Source organism: Strix aluco, chromosome 10 (genome assembly GCF_031877795.1).
Source record: "Strix aluco isolate bStrAlu1 chromosome 10, bStrAlu1.hap1, whole genome shotgun sequence".
Lineage (NCBI taxonomy): Eukaryota > Metazoa > Chordata > Aves > Strigiformes > Strigidae > Strix > Strix aluco.
The window spans coordinates 9,891,223-9,907,781 of record NC_133940.1 but is presented as its reverse complement, the minus strand read 5'-3'; positions in this window follow the sequence as shown (position 1 = coordinate 9,907,781).

Here is a 16,559-nt window from a genome sequence, read left to right as displayed (position 1 = left end):
TGCAGTGCTTTAAATGGAACTGCTGTGTGATCTGTGTGTTAAAAATGCAGCTTCTCAGAAGTGAGCTAAGCCAAAGTTTAGCACCTTCCCCTGACTTGAGGGGCAGATTATTGACTATGGAAAATGTGAGATGCCACTATTATTCTTATTGTGCTAGGAGAGATTTAAAAATAAGCTAATTTTTAGAGGCAGTTAAAAGAAGAAAAATCTAGAGGCAGATTATCTAAACAGGATTATTAACTGTCAATTCTTAGACTGATGAATAAACCAAGAGTCACTAAACAAGAAACAGGTATGAAAATGGCTGAGGTGTGGAGTGTTTCATTGATACAATTTTGTATGATGTAGAAATGAATACGCAGCAAGAAGGGACTGATTGATATAAATAACCTGAATGGAAAAGGTTGTTTAGAACCTGAAACTCTCGTTCCAGCCTGTCTTCTATCTGTCTTAGAATAGTTGTGTTAAAAACCCCACAGCTTCTCTCTCTAAACATTCTTACTTTTCATTTGTGGATTCAAAACTACATTTTACTTAACCTGGTTTGTAGTCAGACATATTTTACAGAAATCTGATGAAAAGCTGACAAATCCAAGATTACATACCTATCAATACTGGCAACAATGCCTTGTTCAAAGTTCACCCTAACCTACTTTGTTAAGCTAATACTTCATTATATTAAGCCAATACTTCATTACATTTTCCCTATTACACCATTCTGGCTTCAAATGAGTTTTGATTTGCAGGTATTTTTCCAACAGAGAAGGATGAGGTTAACTGCTTTAAAATTAGAAGCTTTCCACATTGCTCAGGAATATGCTTCTGTGGCATTGAGGTAACTTTTTCCAAGTTACACAGTAAGTTCTTTGTAGCAACTGCAGCAATGTATGGGAAAGGGTCGAAGTCCTGGGGCTGTGTTGTGTTTCCATAGAGTTTAAATTACATGCAGCAGCCTTCCCTAATGATGTCATCCGCACCGTTGAGAGCTAACAAAGCAGGAGGAGATGTTGCTGGCTGGCTCCTAGTGAGTGCGTTCCTGCTGTGCTAAATACCTGTGTCATTGGTGATGTGGGCAAATGGGGTAAAGTGACAGTCATTGAGGAGCATTGGAGGGGCGTTGTGCCCCCCAGAGGTGCACCAGTTGTGCATGTGGGATGAAATAGCTTCACTGGACTTCGTGAGCTGTGGAAGTATGTTTTATTCATACAGGAGTAAATAATGTGACTTTTCTGTCACATGTAGATGTACAAATTAGGATACATCTACATTAAACTAGAGCTGTGTTTTAAACACAAGAGACATTTACTCATTTTGGATCCTGAATCATGCATATTTCAAAGAGGAGGAATATATATCTGTTTTAGTAGAGCATTTCATTGGTAAAGGGAGTTCTACCCAAAGATGAGTGACCTGATCTGTACTTGCATGAAAGGAAATCAGAACAGAGCCTCATTTTATGGTTTTTTTTCCATTTTGATAGGACAATTTGTTACATAAGCATTCTTAGTGTTATGATCCCCTATAAAAATAATTGTCTCCTTACTTTACATTGTTTATAAAATAAACAAAAAAAAAATGGCTGTGAGAAGTACTATATATTGTGGTAGAATCGTAGCTGGGAAATGTACATTACATGTAAAATGCTAAAAGAATCAACATCACTTTTTACTTGCTATTTATTGAATAGTTCCGGAGCATGACTTGCTGCTGAAGGCCAAATTCTGCAAAGTACTCTAGCGTGGATCAGTATGGGCTGGGGCTTGGACTGATCATGCGTGGCCTGTTGAAAGGTAGACTACAGACTGGCCACAGTAGGGATTGGATTTGGTCCCTTTTAGGAGATGTTTAAACAAAATGGAACTAAGTCTTTCAGAAAAGTGTGTTATTTTTTTGATAGTCAATCATGTCATGCAAATTCAAGCAGTATAACTTGGGGGTTAAAAAGGCACAGGCTGTTGTGACAAAGTGTAATGTTGCCATCGAGTCCACCTACCCTTGGATGGGGGGAAAGTTGGGTGTTACCACTCACTCCTGGGAATCCAAGTCTGGTAACCAGGTCGGTGTGGCTCTGGGGCTGTGATCAGTCTAACGCCTCTGGGAGACGTGTTTGGCTTAGACTTGCTGCGTGTGAAGGTCTTCACTTATTCCTAGGTAATGCACCCCCAGATGGTGTTATCTGAAGGAGCTGATGACGTCAGTCAGAAGTTCCAAGCAAATGCATCTTCCTTAAAGCCAAGTTTGATAAGTCACTCCTGAGAGTCTATTAAATCCAAATGAAGAGTGGCTGCTCCACGCAGCGTGCTTGCATCCGTGCCAACAGGCACCCTGCTCTACAGTACATTTTGCTTTACTTTCAGACAGAAGCTCCCTACTGCGATACAGCAAGAGAAATGTTTGTGCAGCTTCAGTTTAAGGACTGTCATGAGCGAGCTGCTGCCAGTCATTGTCCAGACATGATCTCTGGTGTTTTTCATAGTAAGTTTAATTAATTTTGTTCAGTAGGTTTCCTACAGCACGGGTGGCCTTGTGACTGCACGCCACTGGTTTGGCCCAATATGTTCAGTTCATATGTAGCGACAGTCTCATTTGTGACTTCACCAAAGTCACTGGAATTGACTGGAATTGGGTGGGAATGTAATTTGTTAATGCTGGTTTATATCTTATGCCATCTTTTTTCTTACGGATTTCTCCTTTGAAGGCAGTGGCTCAAAAGTGAGATGACACAGACATACTGCCATGACTAATTCTTTTTTCATTTTTAGAGCATGCCACTCCTTTAGGACAGTTTGTATCCCTGGAAAGCTAACGGCACAGCAGAGGGAGCTGGAAGGGAGCAATGGGATGCCTGGACCCCTCTGTGGAGACTTCAGGTGCACCAGAGCATGTCCCCTTCCCTGCTTCACCTCCTCTGCCCTGGCCAGCAGTGCTGAAACCTGGCTCTGGTGCAACAGGGTGAACCAGGGGGTTGGCACATCCAGCCCCAGCCCTGTGCTGTGAGCTGCTGTGCGCACCAGAGTCTCACGGTTTGAGCCAGCCTTGAGCTGTGCTGCTGCGGGAGGGTGGCAGAGCCTGTGCTGCCCGGGTGCTGCTTGTGCTCTCCCTGGCTGAGATCAGTGCCTCGGCTCGCTGCAGGCTCTCTGCAGGCGGCTGCTGTCTCACAGGCGCAGAGCCTTGACATTTATTTACTCTCCCCTAGTGTTTCCCTTGCTGTGCTGATGTAACCAAGGCCATTGCAGAATAACCTGGTCTTCACAATGAATTTCTTGTAGCTTTTACCACATGAAAGAAGTTGAGCCAGCAATGCTGGCAGTGTCCAGAGCCAGAGCTGCTGGAACATGTGATTTCTTTGCCTTGGACAGGCAGCCTGTCAGTCTTCTCACTCTGTTTAATAATGGGAATTTTAGAAGTGTGCGCACACACTTTTGTATTGACTGAGCAGATAAAACCAACAATTTTCCAGACAGAACTGATACTTTTGCTAGGCTTTTGCATTTGTTTTTATTAACAGTATGGGTCTGTAACCACAGTACTGCAGCAGAGATTTTTTTCTTTCAGGGATTGATTTAAAGAACAACAGACTTTATGCAATTTTCCAAAGAAATGTAAAATAACAAGGATTTCAGTGCTAAGTGGTACTTTGGGCTTTCTTTCACATCTCAGGAACAGCTCTGTCAGTCAGGAAAAAATCTACTAAAGCCAATGAAATTAGTTTGGTCTAAATAAGGTTATAATTGGGCCTTTTTGTTTCTGCATTGCTCAAAAATAAATCTCAATAAATAGCTTGTGGTCAAGTCTCCTCCTAGCTATTCCAGAACTGTGCTGAAGGTGGGGGAAATTGCCCCAAATTCACACTGTCTGATAGTCTATAATGAAAAAATGGTTGAATAAATATCTGTGTTTCCTAGGTAGCCCTTTCAGAACTTGACTTGCAATTAATAGCTGTTTCTTACTGAAAATACTGTTTTATTGGCTTCTTTGAGTTCCTTGATGTCACTGCAGACATTTCTTCCACTGAACTTTCACAAGATGGGAGATTTAATTAGGGCTTCTCCCCCGAAAAAGGTGACAGGATCAACAGCCCAACTGAAGTGCATCTACACCAATGCACGCAGCGTGGGCAACAGCCAGGAGGAGCTGGAAGCCATTGTGCAGCAGGAGAACTACAACAGAGTTGCCATCATGGAAACATAGTGGGATGACTCGCACAACTGAGTGCTGCAGTGGATGGCTATAAACTCTTCAGAAGGGATAGGCAAGGAAGGAGAGGCGGTGGGGCAGCCCTGTATGTTAGGGAGTGTTTTGGTTGTCTAGAGTTTAATGATGGTGATGGTAGGGTTGAGTGTTTATGGGTAAGAATCAGGGGGAAGGCCAACAAGGCAGGTATCGTGGTGGGAGGCTGTTACAGACCACCCAACCAGGATGAAGAGGCAGCGAAACACTCTGTAAGCAGCTGGCCCTTGTTCTTGTGGAGGACTTCAACTTACCAGATGTCAGCTGGAAATACAATACAGCAGAGAGGAACTAGTCTAGGAGATTCCTGGAGTGTGTGGAAGAGAACTGCCAGACACAGCTGGTGAGTGAGCCAACTGGGGAAGGTGCCCCCTGGACCTGTTGTTTGTGAACAGAGAAGGACTTGTGGGTGACATGATGGCTGGAGGCCACCTTGGGCACAGCAGTCACGAAATGGTAAGTGGTTTTGATTCTTGGAGAAGTAAGGAGGAGGGGTCAGAAAAACTGCTACCTTGGACTTCTGGAGGGCAGACTTTGGCCTGTTTAGGAGCCTGGTTGACAGAGTCCCTTGGGAGGCAGTCCTGAAGGGCAAAGGAGTCCAGGAAGATCAGACATTCTTCACGAAGGAAATCTTAAAAGGTGCAGGAGCAGGCTGTCCCCCGGTGCTGAAAGACAAGCCAGCAGGGAAGAAGACTGGCCTGTCTGAACAGAGAGCTTTGGCTGGAACTCAGGGAAAAACAGGAGAGTTTATGACCTTTGGAGGAAGGGGCAGGCAACTCAGGAGGACTACAAGGATGTTGTGAGGTTATGCAGGGCGAAAATTAGAAGGCCAAAGCCTAACTAGAACTTAATCTGGCTACTGCTGTAAAAGATAATAAAAAATGTTTCTATAAATACATTAGCAACAAAAGGATGGCTAAAGACAATCTCCATCCTTTATTGGATGTGGGAGAAAACATAGTGACAAAGGCTGAGGAAAAGGCTGAGGTACTTAATGCCTTGTTTGCTTCAGTCTGTAATAGTAAGAACAGTTGTTCTCCAGGTACCCAGCCCCCTGAGCTGGAAGACAGGGACAGGGAGCAGAATGGAGTCCTCATAATCCAAGGGGAAGTGGTTAGCGACCTGCTACACCACTGAGGCATACACAAGTCTGTGGGGCTGGGTGGGATCCACCTGGAGGTACTGAGGGAGCTGGTGGAAGTGCTCATCAAGCCACTTTCAATCATTTATCAGCAGTCCTGACTAACCAGGGAGGTCCCAGTTGACTGGAGGTTAGCAAATGTAATGCCCATCTACAAGAAGGGCTGGAAGGAGGATCTGGGGAACTACAGGCCTGTCAGCCTGACCTCAGTGCCGGGGAAGGTTATAGAACAGGTCATTATGAGTGCCATCACGCGGCACATACAGGACAACCAGGAGATCAGGCCCAGGCAGCATGAGTTTATGAAAGGCAGGTCCTGCTTGACTAACCTTATGTCCTTCTACAACAAGGTGACCTGCTTAGTGGATAAGGGAAAGGCTGTGGATGTTGTCTGCCTAGACTTTAGTAAAGCCTTTGACACTGTTTCCCACAGCATTCTCCTTGAGAAACTGGCTGCTCACGGCTTGGATGAGTGTGCTCTTTGCTGGGTAAAAAACTGGCTGGATGGCCGAGCCCAGTGGTGGAGAATAGAGTTAAATCTGGTTGGTGGCTGGTCGCAAGTGGTGTTCCCTGGGGCTCAGTACTGGGGCCAGTTCTATTTAATGTCTTTATCAGTGATCTGGACAAGGGGATCGAGTTCACCCTCAGTAAGTTTGCAGGTAACACCAAGTTGGGCAGGAGTGTTGATCTGCTGGAGGGTGGGAAGGCTCTACAGAGGGATGTGGACAGGCTGGATCGATGGGCTGAGGCCAATTGTATGAAGTTCAACAAGGTTCAGTGCCAGGTCCTGCACTTGGGGCACAACCACCCCATGCACGCTGCAGGCTTGGGGAAGAGAGGCTGGAAAGCTGCCTGGTGGAAAAGGGCCTGGGGGTGTTGGTGAACACCTGACTGAATATGAGCCAGCAGTGTGCCCAGGTGGCCAAGAAGGCCAATAGCATCCTGGGTTGTGTCAGTGTGGCCAGCAGGGACAGGGACAGATCGTCCCCCTGTACTCAGCACTGGTGAGGCCGCACCTCGAATGCTGTGTTCAGTTTTGGGCCCCTCACTACAAGAGACATCGAGGTGCTGGAGCATGTACAGAGCAACAAAACTGGTGAAGGGTCTAGAGCACAAGTCCTGTGAGGAGCGGCTGAGGGAACTGGGAGTGTTTAGCCTGGAGAAAAGGAGGTTCAGGGCAGACTTTTATCGCTCTCTGCAACTGCCTGAAAGGAGGCCATAGTGAGGTGGGAGTCGGTCTCTTCTCTCAAGTAACAAGTGATAGGACAAGAGGAAATGGTCTCAAGTTGTTGCAGGGGAGGTTTAGGTTGGATATTAGGAAAAATTTATTCACTGAAAGGGTTGTCAAGCACTGAAACAGGCTGCCCAGGGAGGTGGTTGAGTCACTATTCCCAGAGGTATTTAGAAGACATTGAGATGTGGCACTTAGGGACATGGTTTAGTGGTGGACTTGGCAGTGTTAGGTTTATGGTTGGACTTGATGCTCTTAAAGGTCTTTTGTAACCTAAATGATTCTATGATTCTATTTCACAGGCCAACCACAGCTAACTCGGCTCGTGTTCAAAGCTGTGGAGATGTGAGTTGGCACCAGCCTGGGTGCCACCACACGTCATCTGTTGTACAGCATTACTGATGTAACGTAGTGCCTGTGGCGTAATGGCTTTTAAGTTAGAACTGCCTGACGTCTGCCTGGTTCTGAGAGAAAGCAGAGCAAGCTCACAACTCCCTGCAAAACACAGCGTAGGCATTTCCACAATCATCACAGCATGTACTTCATTTATGTTTACACTGGTGGTGGACCCAAGATAGAAAGCTGTGTTTTGAGCTAGATATAAAGTTCTCCAGAGTTCAACAAGTATATGAATCAAGGTTTTGGTTCTGTGTGTTGTGGAATTGTAATTCAGACGCACTGCTCTGGTTCAGATCTGGATCTGAACTTCCTCAAAGCTTGGGGATATTTGGAAGATTGTTCTTGTTTTTAAACCTGTGCAGTTTTCTAGCTCTTATAAACTATGTTCATTTTGGACTCAGTCTGTTAATATACAGCCTAATAGCAGAAGAGCTGCTACTATCAACACGTAATCATAAATATTTCTACTATTAGCCCAAGTCTGACATTCAGACTTTAATTAATCTGATTATGTTTAATAATAAATTGTAGTAATGCTTTGGACATGTTTTTTAACTGGTGAAGCTGCTAATCAGTTTTGTGGGCTAGGGATTTACCTTGCTTGAAGGCAGTATTAATCCCCGGCTAAAAAGATGACTATCTTTATATTTCTGGGATCACCAAACTAATCTTTTTTTTTTTTTTTTTAGTAGTGCAGTGAAATATACCATTATTGGTTTGGAAGAAATTGATTTATGGGAAATGGTTCATCTACCACATGAAAAATAGTTTTGAGGTAGGTTTTAATTTATTTTGGCTTTCTGAAGTCTTTGACTTGATCAGTTAACAGCTGTATGCTTAAAGCACAGAAATGATAGCTAAACTGATGAACCTGTGACCATTTATTGTAGCAGAAGTAGCAAAGTGCCTGTGTGTCTAAAGCTGGCAGGCCAATTTTGTCTAGCTAGGAAGGGCTGAAAATAGGAAGCTGGTTTCCATTCTGGTTTCCCTGAGGAGTGTGTGTGTTTTGGCTCCAGAGAAGGCAGGGAGTGGGCATAGAGCTTTTGCCTTGTTTTTAGGAGTGTCCTACTTTGCTCTTACCTGATACCTTGTTAAACTTGCCCAAGGAGGTTTCCTGGGACATAAAAGGGCAAATTTGCCTCCTAGCACTGGCTTTCTGTAGAAGCTTGTCCAGCATCTTTTCTGCTGTTGTGAGACAAGTCTTTGTGAGACATGCAGGTCCCTGCAGGACTTGTGGATGTTTAACTTTGACCAATGTGAAATGATGGTTTCACATTCAGTGCCTTTGCTGAACTGTCACTGATGAAACCTGCCTCCACAAAACAAGCCCGACGTAAACTTTTCTTAAAGGATTGAGGAAAAAAGTTGGTCTCTGGCAATGAAACGCTGTTTTTATTTTAGGCATCTCAATGTATGAGTGAGCAAAGTAATCTGATTAGCACATTTGCTAGAGAAATGAACCAATGGGAAGGTGAAAATATTAATAAAAGATAGAGTTGATTTATACTCAAACTGGCCTTTAAATTTGCAGTATATGCTGTAAGAACATGCTTATATAACCTCTATTTCTATTCATAAAGGTTTATGTGGGTCTATAGTGAATTATGCATTTAAAATTAATCCACTGAGGCAGCCCACTGAGATGCCACTTCTCATTTAGTAACTGCATTAAGGACTTTGTGCTTCATTTAGAAACTGTGAGAAGCTTGCTTTGTGCTGTGGAGAGGAACTGGCCTGCCAGATTCAGACTGGCTATTATAGGGGGTTTAAAACAACCATCTCTCTGTCTCTCTCTTTCTAAGTTACCAGTGAAACTCTATTCTTGACTCGTGTGACCTGACTCATGTAGCTTGGCTGAACCTGACAAACTCAAACGACTAGTGTCAGATTCTTAGAAGAGATTAATGAAGATTTTATTCAGGGGTTGGGAACAACTCATTCTGCCTTTGCAAGGCTGTGAGGACCCAGAATGAACAGATGCACACATTAGGTTTTTATACCAGCAGCTGTAATTCAAGTTTAAGTGTCTTGTTTGTGTAGTTTTCCTGTTCCTCAGACATTGCAAAAGGGTCAACAGCTCTTCTAGGTGTTTACATGGATTTTGTTCTAAGAAATCTTAGGCTCTTAGCTCTTATCTGCATTTTCCAAAGTGCAATTCTGCTTCTAAAATGGCTGCAGAATGGTATTGTGAGGCTTTGTGTTGTGTCTGAATTAAACTTCTTTAGCTTAAAAATAAAAGCATACCAGTTCTGCATATTCACACTGTCATGTAAAATACAAATTGAGATATCTACATGGCCTATCTCATTCATCACGAAAAATGACTTGTTTGGGGAATGACTGCCTTTATTGACTCTGGGCAAAGCTGTTGTCTTCCTATTCTGCTTTTGGTCATTATTGTTTTTACTATTAAGTTAGTGCTTTGTGGCCTTAGTTTTAAAAAAAAATGCTAAATACCTAGCAAGCCTTTCCGTTTGTTTTTCTCATTCTGTGAACTGTGCTCATGTTGCCAAAGTATCCAAGTGTCTCCTAAATATTTAAGAAGTTAGTTTTGTGGATGCTGAAACTGAAGAAGCTTGCTCTCATACAGAGTTGTGTACCTTCCCTTCCATATTTCCCACCGCATCTGTCCCCCCCATCCCTTGTGCTGTCCACTCCACATTGCAGCTAGTCCAAAGCCACCTGGAAGCTCACCGCCTCCTCTGGGGGTGTGTGTGTGTGCATGTTGGATGCCTGGCTGGCAGTTTCAAATTTGAAAGTAGGTGGTAGATATGTCAAAAAAATGGGTTAAAAATTAGCCACCTGGTTCAAAACTTATCAGAGATGATGGACAGGCAGAGTCATATTATAAGTGAAGCTTCCATAGAAAACCAGGCTAAAAGTATAAACAGTTGTAAGAACACCATTCTCTCATTTTTGCATTCTCCATTTACAGTCAGCAAACAGAACAAGTTGTTTGGTTTGCTGCTTTATTTTTGTGTGAGAGAATTAATGTGTGATTTACTAGAGGGAAATAAATCGAAGAAAAGAATTTTTATGTAAGTACAGAAAGTGCTTAGTCCCCTGATCATTTTTATGTGCTAAGGGATTAAATTCCATAGTCTAGATTCAGCTGCTATAAAGATTTTGTCTCTTGCATGTATGACTGTGCTGTATTAGATGAGAATTTCACTGCTGCAGGGTGTCATGCAGCCAGTCCTGGAGAGGACTTTGACTGTCAGGGTAGACACTTTAAATGCAATTCAGTAGAGTAAATACCATTTATATATAATGACCTTGCCTCTACCAGATCTGTGACAAAATTAAGGCTGATAAAGTTATTTAGATGTCTCATTAATGCAATGGAGAACTGGATGTTGGAGTACTTGGGGATCTCAAGTTAAATTAGAAAACAATGAACATGTTGAGGAAAATAGTATCAATGATTAAAATAGATAAGAAACATCTTTCTTTAAGTCTCACCATTTTAAGGACCCCTTACAGGTTTATTTGTGTTGAGATTAAGGGTAAATAAGAGCATAAAATTAAATGTTCATTTTAATATGTGAAAAGCAACTGGTTGCATAACTGTCGAGTTATGAAACCTATATTTTTGTCCTCTGCATCCTGAACATCTGTGGCCTATATTTAATTGCAGTTTTCATCTTCAATTTGAAGAAACAATGTTTAGCCTGAAGACAAAAGTAATCTGTGTAGTGAAATCAGCTAAATAGTGTGGTCTAGTCTCACTTGCTAACAGAAAAGGCATTTTTATACATGTTCTAACTTAGAAATTGTATTCATTTGATAGTTTAAATACAGTTAAGAATACTCTGATGTTCTGAGCAATGTGAAGAATGGAAGTATTAAGACGTAGAGGGATTGTAACTCAAGAGGAACAGGTGCATAAGGATAGAAATTTGGGCCATATTGCAGTATCAATTTTTAAGCAGAAATCCATACTGATTCCAGCAGGGAGTCATTCTGATGAAATATTGATGAACTGATATGATATGGCCCATGGGCAGGAAATAACGAAATGTGGAAAGTTAAGCAAGCCAGTACAAGTAGGGAAAAGAATATGAAATGCAGAACCAAAGGGAATGACAAACCTCAGAAGTAATACTCCTGAAAAATCTGGAGAATGATGTACAAAGAAGGTTATACATAGAGTGGCAATGTGATAATCTCATCACCTTTCACACAGGAGTGCATACTGCCAAATAGCTTCAGCCCAGATTTGCAGCTGCAACCTATATTTTGCAGTTGGTCCATGTAATGGACCGGATGAGATTTCTGTTTCAGTCAACCTCCGTTTTTTGACTTGTAATTCAAATCCAAATGCTAATCTGCATTTGTGACTCAGAAATCTCTAAGTGGCATCCTTATCATAGAGGAAAAAGATGAAGCCTTCATGTAGAAATAGAAAGGTGAGGTTTGAAGGATATTCATTACAGTCTTTTAAAATGCTGGTAGTCAAAAACTTCTGAAATGTTTGCATTCAGTTTGCTTCCACTTCATTGTAGCTGTTAAATTCAAAGTCTCAATAGGCTTCTTAGCCCATGTCTGAGTTAAAAATCAAGATGTCTGCAAGTGTACAGTGATGAAAACAAGGCAAGTTGTGAAGTTTTAGTTTTGAAACAAATTCTGTTCTTTGAAGTAAATCTTACATGGGCTTCCCAGGTACAATCTTGATGAGATATCTCATGGTAAAACTGTAGTTTGTTCCAAATACAATATGATTTATTTCCACAGAGGTAAGGAATTCTAAACCTCTGGTTCCTGCCTGCACTTCTCATGAAATAGATAGGTGGTCTGTGTGTCTTAGGATAGGCTGTTCATTAATGAAGGCTTGTTCATAGCCACAGCATTGAAGAGCCTCATCAACTAGGTATCCCAGTTAACTGAATTGAAGGTGGAAATATTTCTATCTACTATTAAAACATAGCTTCTACTAGTTTTCTGCAGAGACATATTAAGTATTTTATTTTGAGAGGTTTTTAACACGCTGCCATTCATTTCCACACATTGAATGTGTAGATTAAAAAGAACACTAAGAAGTGTTCTTTTATATGTTTATGCAGCCAGAAGTTCCCTTATTTAAAGAGAATGCTCTCAGAATTAAATTTCATAATTTTCTGAAATAGCAAGGACATTTGAAGAGCATCTGTGGATTAGTCTGAGTAAGTTTGTTCTGTAAATTGCTTGAAAAGAAAACAGACTCTTCCTAGGTATTGCAACAAATTGTTCCCAGCACTTAATACACTAAAGGAAAATTCAGAGGAACCAACACAATATTGGATGAACCTGTTTCAGAACATTGGCTCAGGCCACAAAGCAAGTAATTAACAAGCTGAATGAAGCATTTAAGCCCACGCCTTATCATTTATGTAACTAACCTTTGAGTTTTGGACGCACTGGTATGCTGCAGTGAAGCCTACACAGTGTTTCTTTTATGTGTGTGTATTGAGCAAATGGGAAATGCATACCCTGCCATTTGTTTTTCACATTTTCAGCACTTATCAGAGTTCTCTGGCTGAGTGATCTTATATTGCAAAAATGTACGCCTCTTGGTCCTTTTTTCTGTAGTGCAGGATAAATCTAGATGAGTCTCAGCCTTGTTATGTGTGTGGGGGGATGTATTCTACTTTTAAGGGTGCTTTTGAGCTTGTTTAAAGCATCATTAGTAGCACTAGAAAAGAATTAATTGAACTCCACTTTTCACCAAAGAAGTGAGCAACAAAAAGAGTGGCAGGGGATTCTGCAAACTCCTTGTTTGTGGAGGCAGCCTTCACAAACAGCTTTGAAAACAAAACAGGAATGCTGTGAACCGATGAGGTCTGAAAAGACGTAGTTTCCATCCTTGTAACACATCTGTTTTTCCCATTCTGAGAAATGTTGGGCATGTTAGGAATACTGAGACTGCTGGTGACAACATTAGCTTCCTATAGAACAACTGAGATTTAAGTGGAGTGCAACATCACCTCTGCACTTGGGGAATGAGTCATTTTGCTTATTAATTCTCTCACTTTCGTCTCTCCCTCCTGTTCTTTTCCCCATCACTTTATAACCAGACTTATTTGGAACTCTTGTAAGACAAACACCATTTCTCCTTGGCAGGAGGGAAATAAAATAGCATACTTAACATGGTTATATAACACACTGCCACGCATGCCTAAAATGAGGTCATTTTGATTAATATATTTATCTGGTGTGCAGCTGTAACAGGAGATGTAATTGTGATTAAAAGAGCACCATTTATTTAGTCTCTTTGCAATAGTGTTCCGTTTTTGTAACTAGTATCCCCAAACTTGATGGGAGTTCTTTGTTAGTTAATGTCATAATTTGTGCCCCTGGGCTATGGTCCTAGCCCTTCAAACCTTGGAAAATCTTTATAGTGTGGAAACACAACTTCCTTTCCCTCTTCTGTCGTCTGTCAGAAGTTAGGTAAGAATTCTGCGATAATTATAGTTATGAGAATTAATCCAGTAACATACATATAGAAGCAGGAAAGAGAACAGAGGCAAACTGTGGAATTCCTTAAAGTTGAAGATGTTGCTGGATGATGGAGAAAGTAAAAAGGCAAGAGATGAGTGATGAAGCCAGTTACAGTGGGCTGGGAGCAAAAGCTGAGCAGCACGCTGCAAATGGCTCTAGTATCATCTATGGGAACGAGAGAACCGGTAGGATCTGCTTTTGGAATACAAGCAGATGTATTTTTCTTTTGGGATGTTGAACTGCCATTCTTCAAAGTTCTGACGCATCCGGTTCTATTTCGGTTTGATGACTCCTAACTAGACACGTTAGGCGGCTGCTGCTCAGAAGCCAGCATTTAAAAACACTGTGTTTTTCTGTTCTACTCTTTCTGGCAAAAAGCTCGTTATTCAAGTGCTTGCTCTAACCTTTAGTTACCCTGGTTGCATAACTGGAAAGCAGCATCCCACCATGCACTTCTGTGACCCAGTTGTGCCTTTCCAGTAGTGACTTTATGAGTTATGAAAGGTGAGTCTGCCAAATTGCTACAGAAACATTTACTCTACTGACCCTGATTTCCTAAATATTATATAGTCATCATTCACCAAGGAGTAAAAAACAATGTAAAAGCATGTGAAAAGACCCTAATTCTGCTATGTTGAAAATCCTTGTGTATGCTCCTTAGCCTTAATAGTGCTTTGGCTTCTCATTGATAAAAAATACTTGTAGAAACCACTTTTAAATCATTAATGCTTCAGTAATCTTTCAAAATGAATTTTAGATGGTACATTCAGTACTAATAGTCACAGTACAAATCACTGACTCATCCAAGGATGAGCCTGAATAACAATTGCTTTGTTGAACTAACTTAGTCTAAATTGTGATGTTCAGCATTCACATTTTCTAGACTGTCTGCAGACTTGCTAAAATCTTTCCACATTATCATGTCATCTATTGCCATGTATTCTACTCATGATAAAACCTCCATGCGGATGAGACTGAACTTCTAATGTCACATAGAGAAAACTAGTACTAGCATTACTTTTACAAAATCTTTCTGTAGCTCATGGAAAACAAAAAAGGCATGTGCTTGGTTTTCTTTTCCATCACATAACACAGCATAAGTCAGTTATATAAATAAAGTCACTTACATAAATAGCTTAATTCTCCTTTCATTTATGGCATTATAAATCAAGAGCAGATCTACTGAAACAAAAGATGTTACACTGGCATAAAACCAGTATTGACAGCATGTGCAGGCTTTCATTATATAGATTCTTTCAGCCAGTAATTTTTCTGCTTTAACAACTTGAAAGCCATCCTATCATAAGAAAGATGTAAACTGTTCAGTATGTGGCAGCTGAAGGCTAGTCTTCATAGCAAATCTCACTCTTTATGTCAGTGCTCTGTTTTTCAGGGAGGCTCTATATATAAATTTTTGGTATCAATATACAATTTATCTGGTTAGTTAAAAACATAACATTTCTGGTAAAGGGGGCCTGACGACACTACTGTTTACTAGTAAGCATGACATAATCTATTCTTCTATTGTGTAGTTTTTGGAGAACTTGGTATTAGTGACTGCTGATAAAAATCTGTTTGAAAATTAGAAATACACTTAAAGAAACCCTGCAATAGTTTAGTAATGCAGTTTCTGTTCTTCCTTCATCTGTACATGTGGCCAAGAGGATGATAGAGGATTCATACCTTACATTGTTACTGCTTGTGAGTAGTATGGAGTAAAGGCCAGTCAATCAATCCATGACTGCTATAGCAAAGGCTAAGTAACTGTTCAATTAAGAAGTCAGCTACATCTTTTGAAGACAAAAATGTTGCCATACCTTTCACTCAGTCATACAGGGAACCACAGCACATTAAGAGATGTTCCAGGATTTTGTGGCATCTTCTTTACAGAATAAAAAGCATATTACAGCTGAATGACAAAACTGTCAAAGCTGTGGCGGGTAACAGCCAGGAGCTATGGTGTGGCACGTCCTTCCCTTTGCTCAGCCCGGCACACAGCCCTGCTCCAAGTCCCAGGGAAGTCAGTGCAGGTTCTTGTGTCAGGGAACTATACCGGGAAGCAAAGGCTGACTGGAATAAATAGTTTCCCTTGAACTGCTTTACATGACAGAGATCAGTTTTGGATGATCATTTTAATATGAAGCATTATGTAAGTGTAGATGACTTTAGAATATTTAAAATACAATTTGAATAAATCTGTGTAGGTACACTGTTATAAAATGAGAACACAGTGAGCAAGTAGTTGGGAAATAATTTGCTATCCTATATTTGGTTAAAATTTTCTCTGCTTTATACTGCATCTAAATACCACTTTTTTATAACCATTCTTAAAGCTTTCAAAACTAAAATCATCACTTAAAAGGAATAGTTTAAATCAACATGTTCCCAAGCAAAGCTTCAGTTTTGGCTATTTACTATTTCCTGATGGAAAAGCACTTCAACCAAAACACATCCTCTACTCAGATGCAAATGTATTTTGTTATAGAAAACAGCAGTCTTGACATAATTAGTTGTTGACTTACCATATACAGTCTTAGCCTGTGCCCTGGATTCTAAAATAAATACAGGGCCTGAACAAGCTTACATAAGAGACCAGCAAGCCAATCTCTGATACCAGAGATGGTTGGGACTTAGGCAGCAAGTCACAAGCATGCCACATCTTGCTTAAATGACAAGGCAAAAGGAACATACATATGTAACTTATAAAAATTTTGGCAACTCATACACATTTTTAGTAGAATAAGATATGGAGCCACTCCTCTCAATGTTAGGTTTATGAATAAAACTATTCTCTAGCTTTTTCTATAAAAGTTAAGGACTTTGAAAATTCTATGGAACTTTTTGTTAAGGGATCTTAACTGAGAATAGTCCTTTCATCGCCTCACAGATGCAGCTTAAATGTGGCTGGGATTCAGTCTTGCCTGAGACTGTAAGTGAAAGGGTATCCTGGTTATAGTTTTAAACCCCAGAAACCTGTAAAGCAAACAGTAATGCATGAGGGGTACCAAAGTCCAGAGAAATGCATGGTAGTGCTGTAAGCCAGGCCCTCTTCACTTCCCATTATTCTTACTTTACTACAGC